Source organism: Carlito syrichta, unplaced genomic scaffold, assembly GCF_000164805.1.
Source record: "Carlito syrichta isolate Samal-C Ts95f unplaced genomic scaffold, Tarsius_syrichta-2.0.1 Scaffold304764, whole genome shotgun sequence".
Taxonomy (NCBI): Eukaryota; Metazoa; Chordata; class Mammalia; order Primates; family Tarsiidae; genus Carlito; species Carlito syrichta.
In genome coordinates this window covers 559,878-582,260 of record NW_007248860.1, presented here as the reverse complement: position 1 = coordinate 582,260, position 22,383 = coordinate 559,878, and the positions used below count along the sequence as shown (strand labels likewise).

Here is a 22,383-nt window from a genome sequence, read left to right as displayed (position 1 = left end):
CGCCCCGGTGGCGCGCGGAGTCCTGGCTGGGAGGGGCCGCCCGTCACTTCCCGGCGCGGAGCTGTGAGTTCCCGGCGGCGGCGCAGGAGGGCGCGTGGCCCCCGAGCACCCGGGGGTCGAGGCAGTTCAGTGCCCGGAGGGCGCTGCGGGGCAAGAGACCCCCTTCCCCCAACATGCACACGAGCGGAGACGAACTCGACCAACTTTTCCTGGCTTGGGGGACAATTCCTCCCAGGGTGTTTTACAGGCCTGCGACGTTACCGTCAACGCTTTGGCCGAAACGAAGAACAAGCCTTATTCGTTTATTTATTTATTTATCTTGCCAGCCGCGTGGTTTGTCTGGTTTCTCCGTGTTGTGTAGAGTCTGGCCACGAGTTTAAAACTAATGACCGTGTAATTTTAGGATAAGACTTTAGTAATACTTACCGCCCCCCCCCCCCCGCCCACCCATTTGATGATTAACCACGCTCGACCCACTCTCCAAACTTGAAAATTCTATTTGGTATAGTTTAAAAATAAATCTGATCAGTCAACTTGTTCTTGAGATGGGGACCGGGTAATGAAACAGTTCGCAACAGTGAAGTATCCAGATCTCTCCCTCTATATATTCCTGACTCGCAAACGCGACTTTCCAGCTTTTATTTTATTGGATTTCTTCTCTCATGCTTCAGCACCTAATCTGTGTAACTTGGGGTCAAGCAAGAACTGGACTTCACTTTTGCCTGAAAGCAGTTTTAATCAAGTAGCGATATTGTTCTCGAAGACTTTCACTTTTTCAGAGCGATTATTCATGGTTTCAACTAATTGCCTTGTACTTTTTAGTAGTACCTTGATCAGATCCCTCTATTTAAGTAATTGTTGCATTTTACAAAACGTGCTTATTATAAAATATGATTCTAAATCGTATTAAATACGAGTGCTTTTTAGTTTACGGCTGTCATCTGGGTTGTTAATAAATAATTAATATTAATTGATTGCATGGCACAAGACCATATGATTCTACTTGGGAATACTTTGTTATCTTCTCAATTAACTACATTACATTTTTTTTCTTTCCTTCTATGTCCACCTCATATAATTGAAGATTAAAGCTTTGGAACTAATTGCTGATGCTACTCTTGTGTTATAGGTCATAAAACATTTTAGTGGTTTATTTGAATGCTGTGATTTATTAACTACCAAAAATGCTTGCAAGTTCTCTCATTTGAAAGTGAAAAAATATTATACTAACATGTTTGTTCACAGTGATCATAGCCTGCTGATATATTCATACATATGTTATAAATATACATGAATTTCAGACTTTTATTGGATTCAATTTGAAGTCACAGTGATAATCTATGCAAATGTGGGCACCCCTTCTTCCCTTCCGCTGTTAAGAAAAATGAAAAATTAAACATCTTTGAATTTTTATGTTAGAGCAATGCTACTTTATAGCTTTGGGGGGAGATACTTAAATGTGGTTGGACCAGCTTTAAAGTCATTTTGGTTACACTCTATTGACGTTTGTCTCCTTTTGACTGTCCAGGCATAAGGGGCAGTTTTGCAGATGGGGAAGTTTGTCTTGAAACTCAAAGCCCTTGCTCTGATAGTCTCTTCCTCCAGTTTTAGCCCTGTATAAGAAGTGTACCATTTTCTGTTAGAAATAACACTGTTACTTTTGATTTTCTGGATCAAACATAACTTTGGAAAATATCAGAAAGGGAGGCTCTGTGAAACAATAGCATTTCACGCCACTCATAAAACTACATTCTAAACTTGGAAATGTCCAGGATTTGAAAATAAAGCTTTGGCACTGCTGATAAAACATACCCAATTTAGAGCAACTATGACAAGCAAAAAGTCAGCTTGTACCAGAAACTCTGAAGACAGTCAATTTAAAGGACAAAAAGGTTGTTGGGCACAGTTTTTTTTTTTCTTTTACTGCATACAGTTCCCTGCTATCTAAAATTGTGATTTATGCAGTATTTTAATATTTTGCTTATTCTTTCCCCTTGGGTGCTCTCCGGGCAGCGATAAAAAGGCGACGCTGAAAGAGCACCATTAATTTGCTATGATGACTGGCCAGATAAGAGGAGATAATGGGAAAGATAAGCGGAGAAGATATACCATCAGAAACCCGATTATTACCATTAAAATTCCAGCCCAGCAATCTGCAGAAGCCTGATAATTCCTTCTCCGTTTCCACCACTTTGGATGATAAGGCAAAAAATAGTCACTCAGTGCTCCTTGATTAGACTGCCTGGATTTCCTGATAATACAGTGATAAATTATGTATTTTGCCCCCATGTTTTGTCCCAAAATTCAGATGTTTTTTCCTATTCCAAGACTATATTTTCTGCCCTCCCCTCAGAAGCTTTCTCTCATAAGCTATTATTGTAATCCTGGTTTGATAAAAAGCCCTGATAGGACGGGAGGTGTTTGGTGTGGGAGCCATATCATGCTATCAGCCCATCTCCCAGCACAGCTGCTCGCTGTTGTTGTTTTTAGCCTTATCACCTCCTGCCAATATGCCAATAAATTGCCCAGATTGTTCTCCATTCTGGGGCTGCACTGGAAAATTTATGACAGAAATGATGATTTTTTTTCTTTTACCAATGCATCTCTTTATGATTAGTAAATGTTGTGTGTGCAATTTTATTGTTATTTTCTTCTTCAAACTGTTGTCTCTAGTAATGTGTTTACTGCCTTATATACTCCCAAGTTCAGTCACACTTAGGCGTTGGTTATGAGTTCAGGAAGAGGTGGACATCTGGATTTTTTTTTTTTTTTTTTTTGGCAAATGAGTGTCATCTGCTCCCTAGTAGTTAATGCAGAGGTTGGAAAAAAGGAAAAGAAACTTAGATACTTTATTTTCATATAATATTAAGGAAGCAAACTCTTTTTTTAAACCTTAAAGTAGAGTTTTCAAAAAACTTTTAGATTGCTTGATCTTTTCAAACATGAATAACATAAATGTTCAGTCTAGGCCAGATGCCAAATAATTTGTGGTGAATTATAAAGAAAGACTGAATTAAGAGGCAATTTTTTTTTTCTTGGAAAGTAAAGCAGATATTGGGAATTAATATATATGTTGAAAGTAAAATGTTCCATATTTAAAATAATCTTGTAGCAGCTCTGTAGAAGGGCTATTGCAGAAGTTGGACTCCATTCATATTGAATAATTACCTTTTTGTTATTTGAGATGATCCAACAATTTCAGGCCGTATGAATCCCTAACTTGCATGTTGATATTTTAATGTCCTAGGATATTTTTTTAAAGAGTACGTAATAGTGAATGCTTTATTTATAAAACAATTATTCTTTTAATATGAGAATATTACCTATTAAATGTATTACTTAATATTTGTCACGTGAAAATCTTTAGTGGGATCGTTTTTATAATCTTAAAATTATGTTATGCGGAGAAAGGAGCATGGTCATTTTTCATTGTTCTACTGTGGCTTTTTTCTTTTTGGTGTTTCTTCTCTTAATGTTTACTCTATAATTTGGGTAAATTATCTACTATATTATCATTAACATTATTAGTTTTTAGAAAAGGTTTGAGGAATGCTGCGCACATTTTAAAACACTGATCATTCTTATATACAGGATGACTTGCTTTTCACTTATCAAATATTAAGACAGGATTTTGCTTTGAAACAAATTACTCATTTCTTCTGTATTTTAGGGCTAAGTAAATATATTGCAAATAATATTTTCTCTCTGGTTTATGATACTTTTCAGACTAGGGATTTTTTTCCCTGCATTTTTGACTGAGCAACATTTTGGAAAACCTGTTTTTACATGTGTCATGAAATAAAGGAACACGTAGTCTGTGTAGTAGTTGCTTTATCAATAAAATAGAATGGTACCTATTGTTTGTAGGATAGCACAAAATTAATTTCTTTACTAACAGATGTGAAATAATATTAATACATATACTTTTTCAGGAAAAATCTAAGAATAATTATTTAGTAGGTGTAAAATAGACAAATTTTAAGATCGCTAATGCAGTAATCCTATTTAAGTATTAAGGAGACTATAAGAAAGTTTGCCTATAAAAGATCATTGATCATGAAGTAAGGTTTTTAAAAGTTCAGTGGAGGCAACAATGCAAATATAAAATGAACTACCTTTTTCATCTCCAGTTGCTATAAAAGAGTTGAGGGCTAAAACCTGGCACTATGCCTTGGAAATAAAGAGCAGCTATATTTTCCACCTCCAGTAACTTTCAAAGTAGTTCATTTGTAAAATTATAGAGTGAGAAGAACTATAAAGTTTAACATTGTATCTCTCAATTTTTAAAAATCAACGAGTTTGAAATTTCTATAAATGGCAGTTAGAGATCTTAAGAATAATATAATTGCATCTGTTCAATTACAGTGAGTATAAGAATCTCTTTGAATTTCACAGAAGAGATCAGTGTTCATTTTAGACTTGAAAGATTACCAATAAGTCCTTGTAAATTAAAACGCTATTTTCTGAATTATTTAAACATAGACATAGAACATATGATGTGACTTACCATATATTATATAAGTTGGTGCTATTAAGTTGCAAAGAAAGACAATACAATTAGGTGATTTGTTCCTATGTTGAAGGGTTCATGCAAAGATTTATAAATTGCTTTGTTTTGGAGTAATCGTAGGATAAATGAAAATATTCACTGATGATCTCAATTGTCTACCCCATATCTATATCTGTATTTTCCCCTATATCTATCCACAACTTTATAGTAGTGTACATTAAGTTCACTATGTATTCCAGTTAAAGAAACTCACTTCTCTTGTTCATAAGATATCCAAGGCCTATCTTATCCATGTTATTTCTGATGGTTGAGGACTTACTATTCAATAACTAATTATTTCTTTTTTCTAAATGATTTTTTTGGTAAAAAAAAAACTCTAATCAGTCATTTTGCTATTATTTGTTACTACTGGAAAAAGTTTTGAGAGAACAAGATTGAACCTAACGTGTTAAATAAAATGTGGTATTTGGGACGAGTGTATGGACTTCTAGTATCGATGTTTTTGCTCTTTCCATAATTCAGACTTGTCATTTACATTTTAATCACTCCTCTATTTAAATATATAACTTTTTCTCAGAAGGTATTAAATGAATGAACTTGTTTTATTTATTCTACATTCCATAATTTTTTTTGCATTTTAAGAAAATAGATTCCCAAATGAACTTTCCTTCAAAATAACTTAATGTGTACTCTAAATTGTGTGAAGGATCTAAAATTAGGTTTGTATAGAAATAAAAAAATATTTTTCCAAAATAGTTTCCTTTTTAAAATACAATCTTTGTTCACTAAAAATTGTGAATGGGTATATTAACTTGGGAGTTCTTATCCTCCAAGTCACATTCTCTTGGATTTCTTGTCACTGTCCCAATTCCGAAGGACTAGTAGGACATTTCAGAACACTGCAGATGTTTTTGAAACCCAGTCTAATTCAACTCCTGCCACTGTGTAAAATTATCAGTTCATTCTCTCACCAAATGAACAGCAGCAAAAGTCTCTTACTTCAGTTGCCAGAAAATGTGTTCTCACCATAGATAAAGGGGTAAGTATGCATCATTTAATAAGGTTACATTTTTAAAAGCTGAAATGCAATTAAAATAATAAACTCAGATATGGCAATATTTGGCATTCTGGAAAGGACTATCTCTTTAAAAGTATTAGCATAAAGATAGCACATTTGTTTATTATGCTTCCAAATCAGCTTCTAGTATCTCTGCCACAGGTAACAATTGACTTTTCAGGCTTCAAGTTAATAGCCTTGTCTCTTGCTTGTAGGGATCAATATTAGTATTAATTAATCACCATTATCGGTACTAGGATCTGGTTCTATTTGTTGTTACATCAGCAAAATATCAATATAGAAAGTGGACTCTCTGATCGTCATGGCAACTTCATCTCTTGGGTCAAAGAAAGTTTATCTTATCTGTGCATAGAGAGTGGCAAACTGTTTAGGGATCTAGTTTGAACTCTAAGAACATTGATTTAGTTTTTGTTTGCGAATAGAGGCTGAATTCCAATCACAAGGGATAGGTAAGATTTAAATATTAATGCTGAGAGGCTTGTCTGAGAGGGTGTCATACCATTACTGTCAGGCCGTCTTTTTTAGATGACAAAAAGGTAGAGAATTATTGTCTAGACAGGATTATTTAAAGCTTTAGTAATTTTTGCTTTTGACAAATACTTCTAAAAATGAATATGTGGTAATTACTATGTTGAATTAGTTTTGGTCAAAATTTTATGTTAAAATAAAAGGCAATTATTTTTTCTCTTTCACTTCCTCTTTACTAGTCCCTTATTAAAAGATTCATTATATTTTCTTAAAAAGTACCTTTAAGGACAGTTTTATCTCACAGTGGGTGTGAGGTAACTAGTTTCATGTTTAAGGCAAGAGAGTCTTGCTCTCGATTTTTTAAGTCCAAGAAAGGAATTTGTCTGGAATGTTTTAATATTAACAAATAATTATTTCTAATAAGGAAAATCCTAAACAATAAGCTGAACGAATAAATTTCCTCAAAGAATGTTTACAAAATGATAAGATGTTTACAAAGATCATAAGATTCTAAAGCCAGGAAACAAAATACATGCAGTTTTCCTGATATTCCTAAAATATGCTGATCAAATTGTGCATTTTTTCTAGATCATATCATTGGAAAATCATCATTTTTTAAAAGTTCTGCTAGAGAGTAAAAGCTAGATTTAGAAATGGTGTCTGAAATATTCTACTTTACTTTTAGGATTGTGGGCACTAAATAAACACATATTTGTGTATGGGAGAACTGCATATGCATCTCATGATTTTAGAGACTCAAAAAATGAATATTTAGTGCCTGAAAGTTATAACGAATATCACATAATTACTCATTCATCCCAGGCGTTGTCCATACAGTAGCTAAAAATCAACTCTTAATGTAGCCTGCAAGGTAATGCTATTTATTATTTAATATTCTAGTAGTTTTCCCATATATATAAAGCAAGGAATATACTTATTAGACACACTAATATAATAGTTAGTATTAAGTCTATCTTCATTCCATCTGGGTATCTACCACTGACTGTTTAGTTTTGTTTATTTCTCAAAGTGCTCCCCTTTGAATTGCTAGAAGTTGTTGCAAGGTGTTCGCCTGGACTTTTCATGTACATGATTTGGCTGTTCCTAATGTTAAATTTATCTTAATCTATTCACAAATACACATAATATAATGGTCTCTACATAGACTATCACAAAAATATTTAATTTTAATAGCCTGTAAAAAGCTGTAAAACATTTACTTTTTGTGTCAGCAATTAAATGGTATTTTAATTTTTGTTTACATTTTAAAACACATTTGAGAATTATTTTTAAATGGGCATTTATTGGAGAAAGTATTTAATTTTTCAGTACCTTTTCATCGTAGAGAAATTCTCTTGAAGATGTGAATTTTAGTCTAATCCACATTTGGAAAACTTTTGTGGGTATCTCTTATTGAGAGAAAACATAATTTTCAACCAGTTGACATGTTTATAATATTGCATATAGAATATTTCATATAAGTGTACATTATAAGTATAAGCATATAGATGTTTTAACTATCATTTCTATAATTGTTTTGTTTATCATAAAATTTGCAAAAGTTCTTAAACTTGAATAGAATGAAGAATTAATTACAAAATTTAAAGTTAGAGGCAAATATTTGGTCTTCATTTTCTATTAATCTGGAACCTTTAATTGTTGATTTCTTTATCAGTTGTTCTGTGGAATATTGAACAATAGTGTATACCCTTGAAGAAAGATGTATATTTGCTTCACTGTGATATATCCTGAAATTATTGGGAGACTGGAGTGAATTGAAGATTAGAAGATTAAAAATATCAAATTGACAAATCGTCAAGTTCAGTTGAGGACCATGTTTCTCTTAATTTATGCAAAAATGGCTAAAGATAACATGATTTTAAGTACTTTAGAAATAATATTAAATAATTATTGTAAATTAAATATTAGTGTAAATTAAATACACTCAATGTTGTAAATTTTCCTTGCTTACTACATTTAGTTTACCTAATTTTGACTTTAAAGGTTATCACATAATTTTGTTAAAATATCTGATTATTCATAATAACTAATGAAATCTGTCATAGATTAATGTTAGCATATTTGGTATTCAAGAAAAGTTTTAAATAAGCAATATCTTACAAGGAGTTTTTTCATATTTCTAGTGAAAGCTTGTTTAATTCCCATATGTAATGTTGCCAAGGGTAAAATGCCATGAACTGGTATGCCTTCTTGCTCATTGTGTGTGCTGAGAGGTTCAAAGGCATTTTTTTTTTTTTTGTAAAACCCTGTGAATTCGGTGGAAATCATTTGGAATTATGTGTTTCTCTCTGTATACAAATTATTTTCATGGTGTGCATTTTAACCCATGTCAAATACATCAGTGTAATACTTTGTGATGTTATATAGCCCATACTTACATGATTAAAGTATGCATTAATGTGAATAAATTCTGTGGATAAATTTTATGCTGCTTTTAACAGCTTTTCAAAATATAGCTCTGCGAATATATTATTGAGAGATGGATGGTATATTGACAACATTGCCTATTAATGGAAAGCTTATACTCATTATGAAGCTTGCTGTTTTGATTTTAAGGGAACTCTAAAAGTTTAACTAATTTCTCCTTGAAGAAAAAAGATAAAGCTAAGTAAGAAGGCAGTTATTTATGTTAACATAAAGTGCTTATATTCCAAAGTATATGTATATTTTACTCTTCTCATTTTTGTGTGGAAATTATAGAATGAAGATCTATTTTGAGTTTAAAAATTCCAAATCATAATCTATATATAATTGACTTCTTGCCTAAATAGTTTCTGTATGGAAACATATTCTGTACTACGCTATTAGAATAGGAGATCAGCTAACATAAATTTGGCAACTGCATTGAAGGTATAAACATATTTTTTCCAAGACCACTGTCAATACAGACAGATGAAAAAGCTTTTAATTTTCTGAGTTATCTTTATTTATTTAGGATAAGACTATTTGAATTTGTATTGTACACATTTATCAATCAGATCTTCCTTCTCATCTTGAAGTATCATTCTTCAGTTCTTATTTTGATAGCCTTTCTGCCTATGTTGACATAAAAATAGCCACATTTTCCAAAGATGTTTGACTTGTATGTAAGTTCCTTTTGCATATTTTGGAAATATTAGGCCTCCCACCATCAAATACAGACTCAATATGTAGAGGATGCTGACCAACATGGGACTTGTGTAAATTTGAAATACTCAAGAGTTTATTTGCAAATATATTGGGTAGCTGCTAAAAATATCGCCCCACTTCTTAACAATGTGCATCTTGGACAAATAGGCACATATTTTGTCATCAAGTTGCTTAAGCTTCTGAAGTCAGGGCTACAACTGGGTCAGATGATAAGATGAGCACAACAGAGAAACGTAGAAAGCGTCTGATAAAACCTGATTGATTGATGTTTGGCTTCCCCACCATCACAAGCAGTTGACAGTTAGTTTGGGATCAGATGATTTGGCTTTTCCGATAGAAGATGGGGCCTAGTAGGCAAGCCTGAAGGACAAAAAGGTCGGTTTCTGTGTAGTGTCAAGTAATGTCAAGCTCCCACAAGGTGGGACATTATCAATATTTTATTCTTGCTCTTTTAAGTCCAATATTTTATTCTTGCTCTTTTAACACTTGATAGTCATTTAAATGCATGGAGATCAGTCTACAAACAGAAATGTATGTCAATTTCCCTGTTTTATTTAATTTATTGTTTTTACATTGTTTATGTCATAAGGAACAAGTATCTATGGTTCATTTGATAACCAAGTCATATTTTATATGATACTTTGCAATACATAATGACGTTTTGCATGTTTTATTGTATTATAATCTCATATTTTAAATTGGTACAAAATATTATAGCAGTTAACTGGCTAAATTTACTATTCCAAAAAAATTTTTGAAAGAATATAGGTTTTCTGAGGTGAAAAATTACTGCATAAGTTAATTTGGAGTTAATAGTCTAGTTGTTTGGGTATTATAGATTCCAAGAAGCTTAAGTTAAAAAAACATTCTAGTGCATGACACAGACATGTCAGAGTTTGGGGAAACCTTGGTTGACACAATAGGAGAACTTCATATGTTATCTAGATCCATGATTAGTGAATCTGTTGAACTTTAATCTTGCTGGTGATGGGATTATTAGAATGTTTCTTTGTATTTCAATCATGGAAATCCCCAAATTGTTGACACATTAAAATCACTTAAAAAATTACTTTAAAAAAAAAAAAATCAAGCCGGACTTGGTGGCTCAGCCTGTAATCCCGTGCCTTTGGGAGGCTGAGGTGAGTGAATTGCCTGAGCCCGCGGGTTCGAGACCCGCCTAGGCAGCGAGACCTCATCTCTAAATAATTCAAAAAAAAAAAAATCAGCCGGACGTGGTAGCGCATGCCTGTAATTCCGGCTACTTGGAAGACTGAGGCGGAAGGATCACCGGATCCCAGCAGGTCGAGGCTGCGGTGGCTGGGAGTGGCCACTGTACTCCAGTCTGGGCGACAGAGTGAGACTCCAACTCAAAAAAAAAAAAAAAAAAAATCTATGTTAGCTTGCTTGTTAGAACAACATTGCAGAACGCTTCTGAGATTGAACACAATTAACAGGATACGTACTCAGAGGGAGTAAAGAAGGAAGGAAGAAAGGGAGAAAGGTTAGGAGGGAGGGAAGGAAGGAAAGAAGGAAGGGAAGAGAAGGTAGGAGGCCAGAAAGTTATAGAATAAAATGTTTTCCAATGTTAGCCATAAAAATTAGTACCACTGTTTCAGAGTTGAAATTTGGACAGCCTGGATTTGAATTTAGATTTAGAACAGTTTGATACTCTGTAGAAATCCTCTATGATGTATCGCTTTTCTCTGAGTTTTAAGGGTCAGATCTCCAAAGGACAGTTGGGTCTCAGCTAATACTGTAGACTTAATATCAGCAAGATGAATTCTGCAAGCTGCTGTGTTGCTGATAGTATAAGTGGAATACTGCATGAAATACTTGTGCCTGAACCTGAAGTGGTACTCATAATAAGTGATCAGGGAAGGTGGGCTGATGGCCATTTCAGCAGTGATTAGTAATATATCCAAGAAAGGTGCCATGGGGAAAATGACCTGGTTTCTTCTATATGCGCTTATATGGAACAAAACAATTTTTACATGTGTATGTGTGTATCTATATATCTCTCTATATAATATATATATCACATATACAGCTCACATTTATATATATCATATATGTGTATATATATTTCGGGAATAGTGAGGAATCATTATTAAAGTTATGATTACAACTTTTGCAGAAGAAGTGGTTCAGGCAAACCCAGTTCACCTTTACTGATACTGTTCTGATGGTCACATTAGTGATGGGAGTCCAGTAGTGTTATTTACTGATCATAGCTAATAATGGTCAACATTTTTGCTACATGAGTAAAAAGTGGATGCACATGGATTTTCCTTAAACAATCACATTGTAAGTCTGTGATACAATTCTCAATTATACAGTTAACATGATATTTCCTCTTAAGGCATTGTTGCAGTCATCAAGTGCAAATTGCTTTGATAGTAATTTGTATTTTTTGTGTATCCATGAACAGCTCTCTAAAGGTTAATACTAGTTGTTTGTTGTATACACACACAGTTAATATCACAGATTATCTAATACTTCATTTTCAAACATTTTCTCCCATTATTATTTTTGCTTGTTTTTTCTTTTGCTATTATATCTGGTTTTGAATTGGGTATTTTATATACATAAGAGTAAGCTGTATTTGAAAATTAATTATAAATTGAGGAAAATTAGGGTAGAACAATAAAAAGAGTCAAACAATAAAAAATAATTATGATCAGCAATCCTTATAAATGGAAAATAAGAATCAGCTAGCTAGCCATCTAGAGTGCAATTTCTTGATTAACCCTCCAGATTCAGAACCTCATTTAAGGAAGAGTGTTTGGGGTGCAGTGGACTGATTAGTGTGAAATTCACTTTGATGATGTTCTTTGACTCTTGGTTGGAGGTGTTCATGACTTGAAGAAATAAGAACAATGAGGTTCAGGTATGCGATATTATTAAGGTAAAGCTTAGGGGATTTGTTTTCTCGAAACTGTGGTTAGTACCAGTGGACTTTATATAGAAAAATAATTGCTTATGTAGTAAAGGAAGCTGATGTTGATAGCATACTGTTCTTACTATTCTCAGAAAGAGACATAATTGCACCTTGAATCCAGGATTTTTAGCCTGGGATGCATAGCTTTGAAGAATTTTTGAATATTCACATATTTTATGCAAAATTTTATGTGTTCAAGAATTTTTCTAGGAAGAGATTTTCACGGGTTTTTCAGTGGGTTGCACAGCCTCATCAAAACTTTGAGAACACGCTGAAGAATTTCCACATAGGCATCTATATGGCTATTTTTTACATTTTAACAGGTAACAATATAAAATAGGAAGAGTTTCATTTTTATTTGCCAAAATGATTTTTTTCAAAAACATAGTCAGATCATATCACTTTCTTGTTTTAAATTTTTCAGTAGATGTCCTTTGCAATTAATATCTAAACTTTTTAAAAAATCATGATCTACCCTATCCCCCATGATCTGTTTCTTGGGTTTGACCTAATCACTAAACATAGCTTGGCTATATACCACTCCCCATCCTAGTCCCTATTCTGGCCCCTGGGATTTGCTGTGTTTTTATCCTTATGAGTCTTCTTTCCTTTCTTTGATCATGTCAAACTGCCCCTCTGCCTGTTCTTTCCCTAGATTTCCATATAGCTATCTCTTCCTTATCATCCACTTCTCACTTCTATGTCAGTTCCTCACTAAGGCCTCCACTAACTTCCCTATTTCAAACTGCCTCAATTTGTTCTTTAACTCGTTATTTATGTATTTGTTAGCTGATTTCCTTATTTTTTTATGTGGTTTTTCACTGGAATCTAAGCTCATTGTGTATGATACCCAGTTTTGTCCACTTCTGTAACTCTAGTTCCTCGGATACCTGATCCATAGCAAGTACTCAAAGAATATCAGCTGAATGAACGGTTCTACAAAATCCAAGTTATATTGTATTTTTAAACCAAGGTGATTTTGCAATTTTGTCGACAAGAAAAAAGTGTTACCCACATGCTTTAAATTTAACTTAAATTAAAACTTCCATTCATTCAATATTCGTTAAGCAAGCATATAGTAAGTACTAATTTTATGTACCGTGTTAGGCCATATGGAAGGGAGAATACAAACATGAACAAACTGTGATTTGTCCCCTCCAGTAGTGTGTTAAATAGTGTAGGAAAAAAGGCATAATTAAACTATGATCTAATCAGTCATGATAGATGGAGATATGAAGTGATCTGGGCACTGAGATGTGTGGGTGAGTCAGGCTCAGCATCTAGGAAGAGGTCTTATTTCAGCTGGGTTTTGAAGGATGAGTAGGAGATCTCCTTATGAAGAGAGAGAATTGTATCTCGGTGGAAACAATAGCTTGACTGAGAGCAGAAAGACATTAAAGGGCATGGCATTTTCAAGGTCCTGTGAATGGTTGTGGCCAAAGATGAAAGCACTTGAAAAAGAGTGACAGAGAATGCAGCTTAAGAGCTGATTTGGAGCCAGATTTTTAAGGGATACTGTGTGCTATGTGAAATAACTTGGTACTCATCCTTTAGGTAATTGATGGTCATTGAAATAGACCTGATTAGTGTATTTTGAATTTGCTTGATACTTGCATGACCCTATCAAATTACAATTTGGAAATAGAAGAAGACAGAAAGCAAAGCAAAACAAAAACTGTGAGCTGATAATAGGCTTCAATTAACTTTCATTTTGCTAAATTCAATGATTATTGTCTTGAATTCAACCTTCCACCTTCTGAGCTCCTGTCTAACTTTTAGCAATAAATGTAATAAAGGCATTGTAACTGATGGTAAAACAATCTCTTAGTGCTTTCAGTTGTTTGGTATGAATATTTTATTGAGGCTAGACAACACATGCAAAAATAAACGAACAGAGCAGTATCTTTTTAATTGAATCGGTTTGTGCTTAACTCATGCGACTGTTGTTGGTAGTAGCTTTCCATTCATTCATATGCATTAGTTTAGTTTTATAACTGAATATGGAGAGGAATAAATGTTTGATAGCAAGTGGGTAAAGTAATTGTGATGGGGATTGTCAGTTGTTGCACTCTCTTTGAAAGACAGTCTGGCATTTTAGAGCAATTAAAACTGCACATATACTCTTTTACCCAGCAATTCCACATATCCAGTAGAAACCCTCACAGGTGTGCTCATTACAGCATGGTTTGTAATAGCAAAAAAATTAGAAGTCACCTGAATGTCCATTAATAGGGGATGGGTTGTATAAAATTATGGTGCAATCCTCTCATGTGTTGTAAAGGACAAGACAGATGTATCTATGCTGATGCGGAACTACCTCAGACACATAAAATGAAATTTAAAAATTCAACATGGCACACCTCTACTTGTATTAAAAACAAATGAAAGAATGAAAAGATTGTGGACACATGTTTTTATACAAAATTTATGAAAAAATGTTCAAGTAATTACTGCTGATACTTTTTTGGGAGGCCTGGGAGTTTAAAGTAGCACATAGATTCTCTACTGTATGCCTGTCAATATTGTTTTAATTTTTTAGCCAGTTACAATTTTAGCCAGTTACAAAGTACCATCAATTAAAAATCAACTAAAAAAGCTAAAATGTATACATTGGAAAGTAAATACGTTATTTTGGTATCACTGCCAGTACTGCTAATAATAATAAACCCTATTGTGTGTGGGAGGAAGGGGACCCGGGATTGGGGGAGGGGCTCAAGGGCAGGAAATAATCAGGAATATATTGCCATTATAATTAAGTTTTAAATTATTAATCTTCCCCTGGGTTGTGTAGTTGAGAGGATAGAAATTCTGTTGGGACTAGGAAGAAAGTAGGAAATGGAAAAAATATTTGATAAAATATTTCAATATCTGCCTAATTCAGACATTATTATAGGAGGAGTAGCTATAATGATAATGTTTTTTTCTACAGTTCCTATTAACCTTATATGAAAATATACCAAAAGTGAGCACTGAAGTGAAAATTAACCTCTTTTTTACCTTAGAGAAGGCAATAGCATGGAGGAAAAAAAATTAAATACATTGCCTTTTAAAGCATAGTATTTCTCTATTCTTAGCATAGGTCATGACTATGTTATTAACCCTAGATTAGTAGTATATGATAGCTTGGTTTTAGATTAAGCGTCTATTCTTTAAAATTTGATATACTGTTACAGGTTCTGTCCTACAAAAAGAATTTTATCCTCATAATGTTGTTCTCCTGAGTTCAGAAATTTTGTCCTGCTCTTCCCGAAATAGTTCATCTCTCATCCATATCAAATGTTTTACCTTCAGAGAGATTTCAAGATACGTATCATTTGTATTAATATTATCATGTGCAGACATATTTTTTAAACTGGTTCTAGGGCAAGTACGTTGCTCTTTTTAGTACCTCATTAAGGATTTTGTATCCTTGAAAATCTTCCAAACTATGTCATATGTTCTTGTGGGAAGTAGTAGTAGAGTAGCAGCAGCAGAAGGAAATGAATCAGTGCGTGGTAGAGGCAAAAGCTTGGAGTGTCAGTGGGATTTAAGAAGGATGCCCCCGAAGGAAATATGAATGTCTAAATTCATAAATACCAGCATAGATATCCCCTGATAATTATGGCAGAATAGAGAGAAAATAAAATATGTTGAACTTTTGTCAAGTAATTTTAAAGAAGTTGACATAAAGTTTGGATAGTAGAAGCAACATATGGAGTTGAGGGAAATTATAACCTGAAAACAAATGAAATAGTTGTTTCTCTAATTTGAAGAAAACTAGAGCCTATGAAAGTAATGCAACTTGCTATTTATTTTTGCCTGCTAGAGTCCTATAGCATTTTTGTCTTGGTTCAACTTACCAAAATATCGGTTTCACCCAATTCATTCTCATGAATTCTGAACAAACCAGGGAGATTTGTTAAAGATTTTATCCTATTTGGTAATTTACATTAGGAGTTTGGACAAAGGTGCTACCAAGATGCATGGCCCTTGCTTTGGTATAACTTCCCATGTAAGTACTCTATTCCTAAAGTCCCAAAGAAATAAAGGAAAGAATCAGAGGAAAACAAACCCAAAGTGGACCCAGTCCCTAGCTCCCATGTGGCCTGCTGATGTTCTAGCTGTCAACTGTTGAAAAGCGACAAGTGGTTTTCATGGTGATAGTTAGTGATTAGTACTAAAAATAGACTCAGAGCAAGGTCTAGTAGGAAGATGATCCAGTTAGAACTACCTCTTTCCTGAAGACTATATAAAATTTCTGGAATAATCATCAAGATGTTTGATATTACTAGGATCTGTTTTCAGAACTGGGAGGCCTGATACATGCAGTGCTTTCTGATCAAATATTGTGCTGTACTTCTTTAACCACCCTGTGGAAATGTGTTAGCCCAGAGGTCTGAAAATCCCAAGAAGTAACTTTGCAAACTGTCTACTTGAAAATAAGGATGTAGGTAAACTTGTATGCTAACGTCGAGACACAAAATGCAATGGCTACTTAGATGGGACTTGAGTAAACGTGTGGCATAGTCACGTACTTATCATTTTATTTAGAAGGGCATTGGGTTATACAATCATTCTTTAAAGAGGGAGTATGTTATAATCTTTGGGAACTCTGGAGTCTTATAACAGGGTTCAAATTCCATCTCTTGCCGTGTGTCCGTGAGCAAGGTACTTTATCTGTGACTCGGTTTCCTCCATTTCTAAAACAGAGATTATTAAAGAAACCTATTCGAGGGCTAATGAGAAGATTAAATAGATTAACACAGGCAAAGAGTTTAGAACAGTACCAGGCAGACACAAATAAAACTTTCTTTATTACAGCATTTTTGAGATCAAATTCAAGAAAAGAAGTTGTTCTCTTGTAGTGATAAATATCCTCAGGAATCTAAAATACAATTTTAAAGATCTTTGGTTTGCATATTTTAACAATTATTTAAATAAAGTATTTTCTTTTTGTAAATAGTGCCCCTAGTTGGAGTAAGTTTTATAAAAAGATAGATTTTGTTGACTACTCTAATTAAGTAATTTTGTCCAGACAACCGAAAGTAATTTTTAAAGTAATAAATACTTAATTCCCAAGAAGGAAAGTATTTCAAGCTTCTCTGGGAAATACTTATAAAAATAATATAAAATGTAATATACTCAATACACACACTAATATATACATACATATTTTTTTCTTTTTTACTATAAAGATATGGGATACAATTCAGGGTTAGGTATACAAATGTTGATTATGCAGTTACCCTTGTTGATGATGTATGCCACTCCCTCCCCTAGCAGTTTCCTTCAACTGCCAATCCCACTCTCCCTCCCCTGACAGTTTCCCACTACTGCCTGTTTTAACATATATATGTATATATATGTTGTCTTGCCCCACCCCCAGTATATATATATATTATATATAAACATAATATATATTATATATATATAAAATATATATATATAAATATAAATAATAAACCAGCAACTTTTTCAAAAAAATTCTGAAATCTGTTACTGATCGTTGTCTAATTTTTTGGCATTAAATAACACAAGGTGTTTTGGGTATAATAACAATAATAATTACCAGAAAATGTGAATAGTAACTTTTTTGTTTTGTTTGTTTTGTTTTGCTTTTCCAGATAGTTCTGAAGTTAATACATAGCATTTATTTAGAAAGATCCTGAGTGAAATATCTTAAAAGGTCATCGAAGAAACCAGTTTGTTAAAATGCGTTTGGATGACCTGAACACATAGTTGTTGTGTCTCTAAATCCAGACATACTTTATTAGGGCAATCCAGCTGGTTTGCTATTTCTATCTCCTCATTATCAACACATTATGGTATGGCCTCTTCCCCCTCACTTCCAATGCCAAGAATTTGGCAGGACACCATGTTAGCAAGTTAGAGACTGGGGGTGGGGCAAGACAAAAGCTTCACATCGCCAGCACCAGTAAGGAGAATATTTTCTAAACATTTTGCTGCTGGGTTAAGATTGATAGTGTATATTTTTAGTCTCTACATGAGGAATTTGAAAAATAATAAAATTTCATGAGTCTCTAGAAACACAATTTTATTCATTCTAGTTCACATTTTCATACGTAGAATCTGTTTGCAAATCTCAAATCCAAAATTTTTTGTTTTTTCTCCTCTTTCTCATCAATCCCAATATTATAGAAATACAAGAAAGTAAAAGAAATGCACTGTCCCTAGGTCTTATTTCATAATTTACATCATCAAAAAACAAGTCAATAACTGAATATTATGCAACATTTTATTGTTACATAAGTGACGTTATTAAATGTGAGTGACCAAAATATCCTCTTCTAATGTATCTGAGCATAAAGAAAGCAGACATAAAAATATTTTTTATCATTGTTTACACTTTTTGAAAAAAGTGGTGAAATGAAAAATAATTGAATTGGGGATTCACCTGACAGTTTCATAGGGTTTCAAATTTTGTGAGTAAGGTAATCACTCTGAAAGTTATGGCTTTCACAGAAATAAAGATTCTCAAAAGGATCTTCATTTACATGTATGTATGTAATTTTGAGTGCTACAAATTCATTTCTCACAGACCTTTTTCATCAAGAGCTCTCTTCTTTCTTTTGGGTGACTCATAAGATATTTTCTGTATTTTGTTAAAAGGTTTTCAAAACCATCTCAAATTAAAATTACGTATTTATTTTTCAAAACTTTTGCTTTTATAGCAACCTAGAGGTATTTTTCATGATATTCCACATTAGGGTAAAATATTAGGTTTCAAAAAATAAAGGGTCACCTTATTTACCACTATGCATAGGAATATTTATGACAAAGAAAGTTTATTATGACCTTTCTCATGTAAGGAAGAAACTACATGAGGATATGTTTTATTCACATACATATTACTTATACATATTACAATCTTTTACTCTATGTGATTCATAGGTGTGTCTCATATATAACTCAGATACCTGAAAGACAGCAAATATGATCAACATCAGTAGAAATTCAGTAATTTAGAAATTTATTCCTAGAGACCATATTTGACAAGAAGGGGGAAAGAAAGTAATGTATTTATTAAAAAATTATATTTATTCTTACATGCTTCAACTTCAGTAACCTTCAAAGTACTCTTCATTTGATGCAATATACCTATCAAAATGCTTTTTCTGCTGCTCAGAACAGTTCTTGAACTCATCAATTTTGATCCTTCTAGGTGCTTCTGTGGTTTTTTGTTTCATCTCTTTCATGTCAACAAAACATTCATTTGAGGACTTTTTCAGATGGGGACACACACAAAAAGTCTCTTGGGGCAAGAATAAGTGAATAGAGAGGGTGGGACACTGGAGTCATGCTGTTTGGGGTTAAAAACTGCTGAACATGCAATGCAACGTGGGTAGGTGCGCTTGTAAATCATCCATCATGTAATGGGCAAATGCATTGAAAGACTCTTTAAAAAAAAAAAAATGCTGAAGCCGAATGCAGCCTCTGACAACAATGCTAGCTGATACTCTGTTGTCAGTGGGTTCCTGGAACACTTATGGAAGCCTGTACTACAAGGGCCTACCCTCCACAAGATACTTCCATGTTTTTTGGGGGCGTCCTTCTCCCTCTTATACTGTTTTTTCCCTGTCAGGAAAAGCAAAAAACAAAATAAATATATATTATACTATAAGATGCCTCTTGTTAAGTTTTTTATTAGCTTATTGGAAATACAGGAATTGATTTTTATTTTTAACAATTTGAGTTAAATAATAAGATGGGATTTTAGTAATTTGAGAAAGCAATAAAACCATGAGTGAAAAAAATGTTCATAGCTGTTAGTAAATAGAAGAATGTAATCCTTTATGCCATTCACTAGTCCAGATTTGTGCCATCAGTATAGGATGAGTGAAAGATCACCTAAAACCCTGATTTCTTGAAGTGTTCATCATCTCAAGAGAAATGAGAGAGCTGTCTCCATGAATTTGCATGCATCTTACTTTAAGTTTGTAGTAATGCATATTGAATATATGAATGGGACATTGAGATTTTACTGTGGGTAGAAAAAGAATGCAAATTAAAATAGAAATGGTTTATTCACAAATTAAAGAAACAAATTGTTCCCCTGGGTGCCTCCTTAATTGATGAAGAGCAAATAAGTAGGATGCAGTTAACTAGCCCAGCAGAGAGGGGCAGGCATATCTCTCAGGACTGAGGTTAGAACCTCAGGCTTTCTAAGTGTGAGGGATTTGTAAATGAAGCTACTTTGTTACTGTCAGAATTATTATGTGGATAAAAATCTATGTTTTCAAAGCTCTTACAGCATTTTTTTGTATTCCTTCTTTATTTTTAAAAGTAGTTTTATGTTATTTTTGTACTATTAACATTCTACTCTTATGACATTTCTGCCCCCTCACTCCTGACACCGAACAATAGAACTGCTTCAATTAAGAAACAGAACATCAGCCCCTGGCATCTTATTCTGTTGTTCCATCTTTTTTGCTAGGGAGAATTCATTTGTTTCTTAATTAAGAAAAACACCAATAGCATGAAAAATCTGCTTATGGTACCTGAATGGTAATTAGGCTAAAGGTAAAAAAGAAACATGCACATACATTCCAATAGCAGCCAAAATGAACTTGAGCTGATAAAAATGAACTACACTACCCTTGCATAAATGGAGGCTGAGAGAAGTGTACAGTCATTATGGCTAAGACAATATGCAAACTATCTTCAAAGAAATCAAATTGCTAGAGTGTTTTCATTTGCATGTATTAACTATTAACATAATGAGGAGAAGTGACATTGGACCCGGATTGTGTGTCTGTTCGGATTGATAATTCTACTGCATCTGCAAACAGACGCCCAAAAAATCATGCTGGTAGTTAGATCAGAGTTGAACTCTGCAGTGGGGGCTAAAACAAAATCTAGAGCTTGACGAACCTACTGAGTTCCTGAATGGTTTACATCTCTCTTTTTCATATTCTGTCTTAATCATACTTTCTACCTCCCTTTCATTTAATTAAAAAAAAATAATCTTTCAGTACAGAAACTTACTTTAAGCTTTAAAGGAGCAAAATTGCCATGAAAACTTCGTGGCTTTCTTCAGTGCAACTTTTCATGGTATAATAATGGATGCCATGAAGGAGATTTTAAAGAATCACTGGTTGACTTAAGAACTGTTTCAAGATTGGAAAATATTAAGGGTTTTTTTTTTTGTTGTTATTTATTGCCAGCAAATATGAATTTAGGAGTAAAGGAAACTGGCATTTATTCAATTCCTTTCACATGCCATACATTGTACAAAGTATTTTTCCTTAGGAAAATGGGAAGAGTTGTTGAGAAAAATGAAGGAGACACGGCAATGAGAAATCTCTAGTCTTTTAGATAACCTCAGGGTTGTCTAGACTCACTGAACCTCTGGCTTAGTTTTTTATCACCTGTAAAATGGGCCAGTGTAACTGCTTTTATGTTTCCTAATCCAGAACCCTTTGAGGTCACTAGCTAATTCCAGTGTTTTTAAAAGCTTAAGATAAATTAGAGAATTATCACTCAGAAACCTGCCCAGAACAACTAAAATGCTTTCTTTCTTTATGAGTCATGGGATTTATCTCACTATTGGATGACGTTTGCCATTCCATGCTGATGAGGAACTCTGGCAGCTTCATCAATCTTTGAGCAATTTAAAGAAAATAAAAACATATAGTACATTTCTTGATTTTAGAATTCCTATTTTAATGTTCCTAAAATTATCTCAAAAATCAGTAAATCCATTTTATGTTGTTTTCTTTTTTTTGAAAAACGTATCAATGTCTTATTAATGATGGAGACTTCTAAATAAAAAACTTATTTTCTACAATTTTATTTATTCTATTAGCACGTATGTATTTTGATCTTTGTCTGAATCTGCCTGACACTGTATTATGTATGTCCATGTATGGCCATGGAGCACTGAGAAGGTAAGAGCGCTGCTCTCATAAAATTTAAATTCTAGAGATGGGCAACAGGCAATAAAAACAGTAACTCATTGAATGCACAATGCAATATCAGACTGGTATAAATGTTAAGAAGAAAATCAAATAGGTAATGTGACAAAGTGACTGTTGAGAACATCTTAGAATTATCTGTTCAACAAAAAATTCTTAAAGTTGATTCTTTGATGAGGAAGAGTAAAGTAAATACCTTTCCTTGAAAAATGGTTGGGAATTACTGTCAAGGCCCAGCTGAATGATGTTACCTTTGAATGGTGTTGAAGTCAAGAAAAAATGTTGAGGCCCATTAAATTTTACTGAACAAATTGAGTACATGCTT

At 33.4% G+C, this 22,383-nt stretch overlaps 1 protein-coding gene and 1 pseudogene across 1 annotated transcript in view; both read left to right on the top strand.

The window, feature by feature from the left end:
- ZFPM2 (zinc finger protein, FOG family member 2) overlaps positions 1-22,383 on the top strand; it is a 460,753-nt gene that overhangs the window by 873 nt on the left and 437,497 nt on the right. The gene's annotated exons all lie outside the window — the stretch shown is intronic.
- Positions 560-22,383, top strand: part of LOC103263210 — a 52,576-nt pseudogene continuing 30,752 nt past the window's right edge.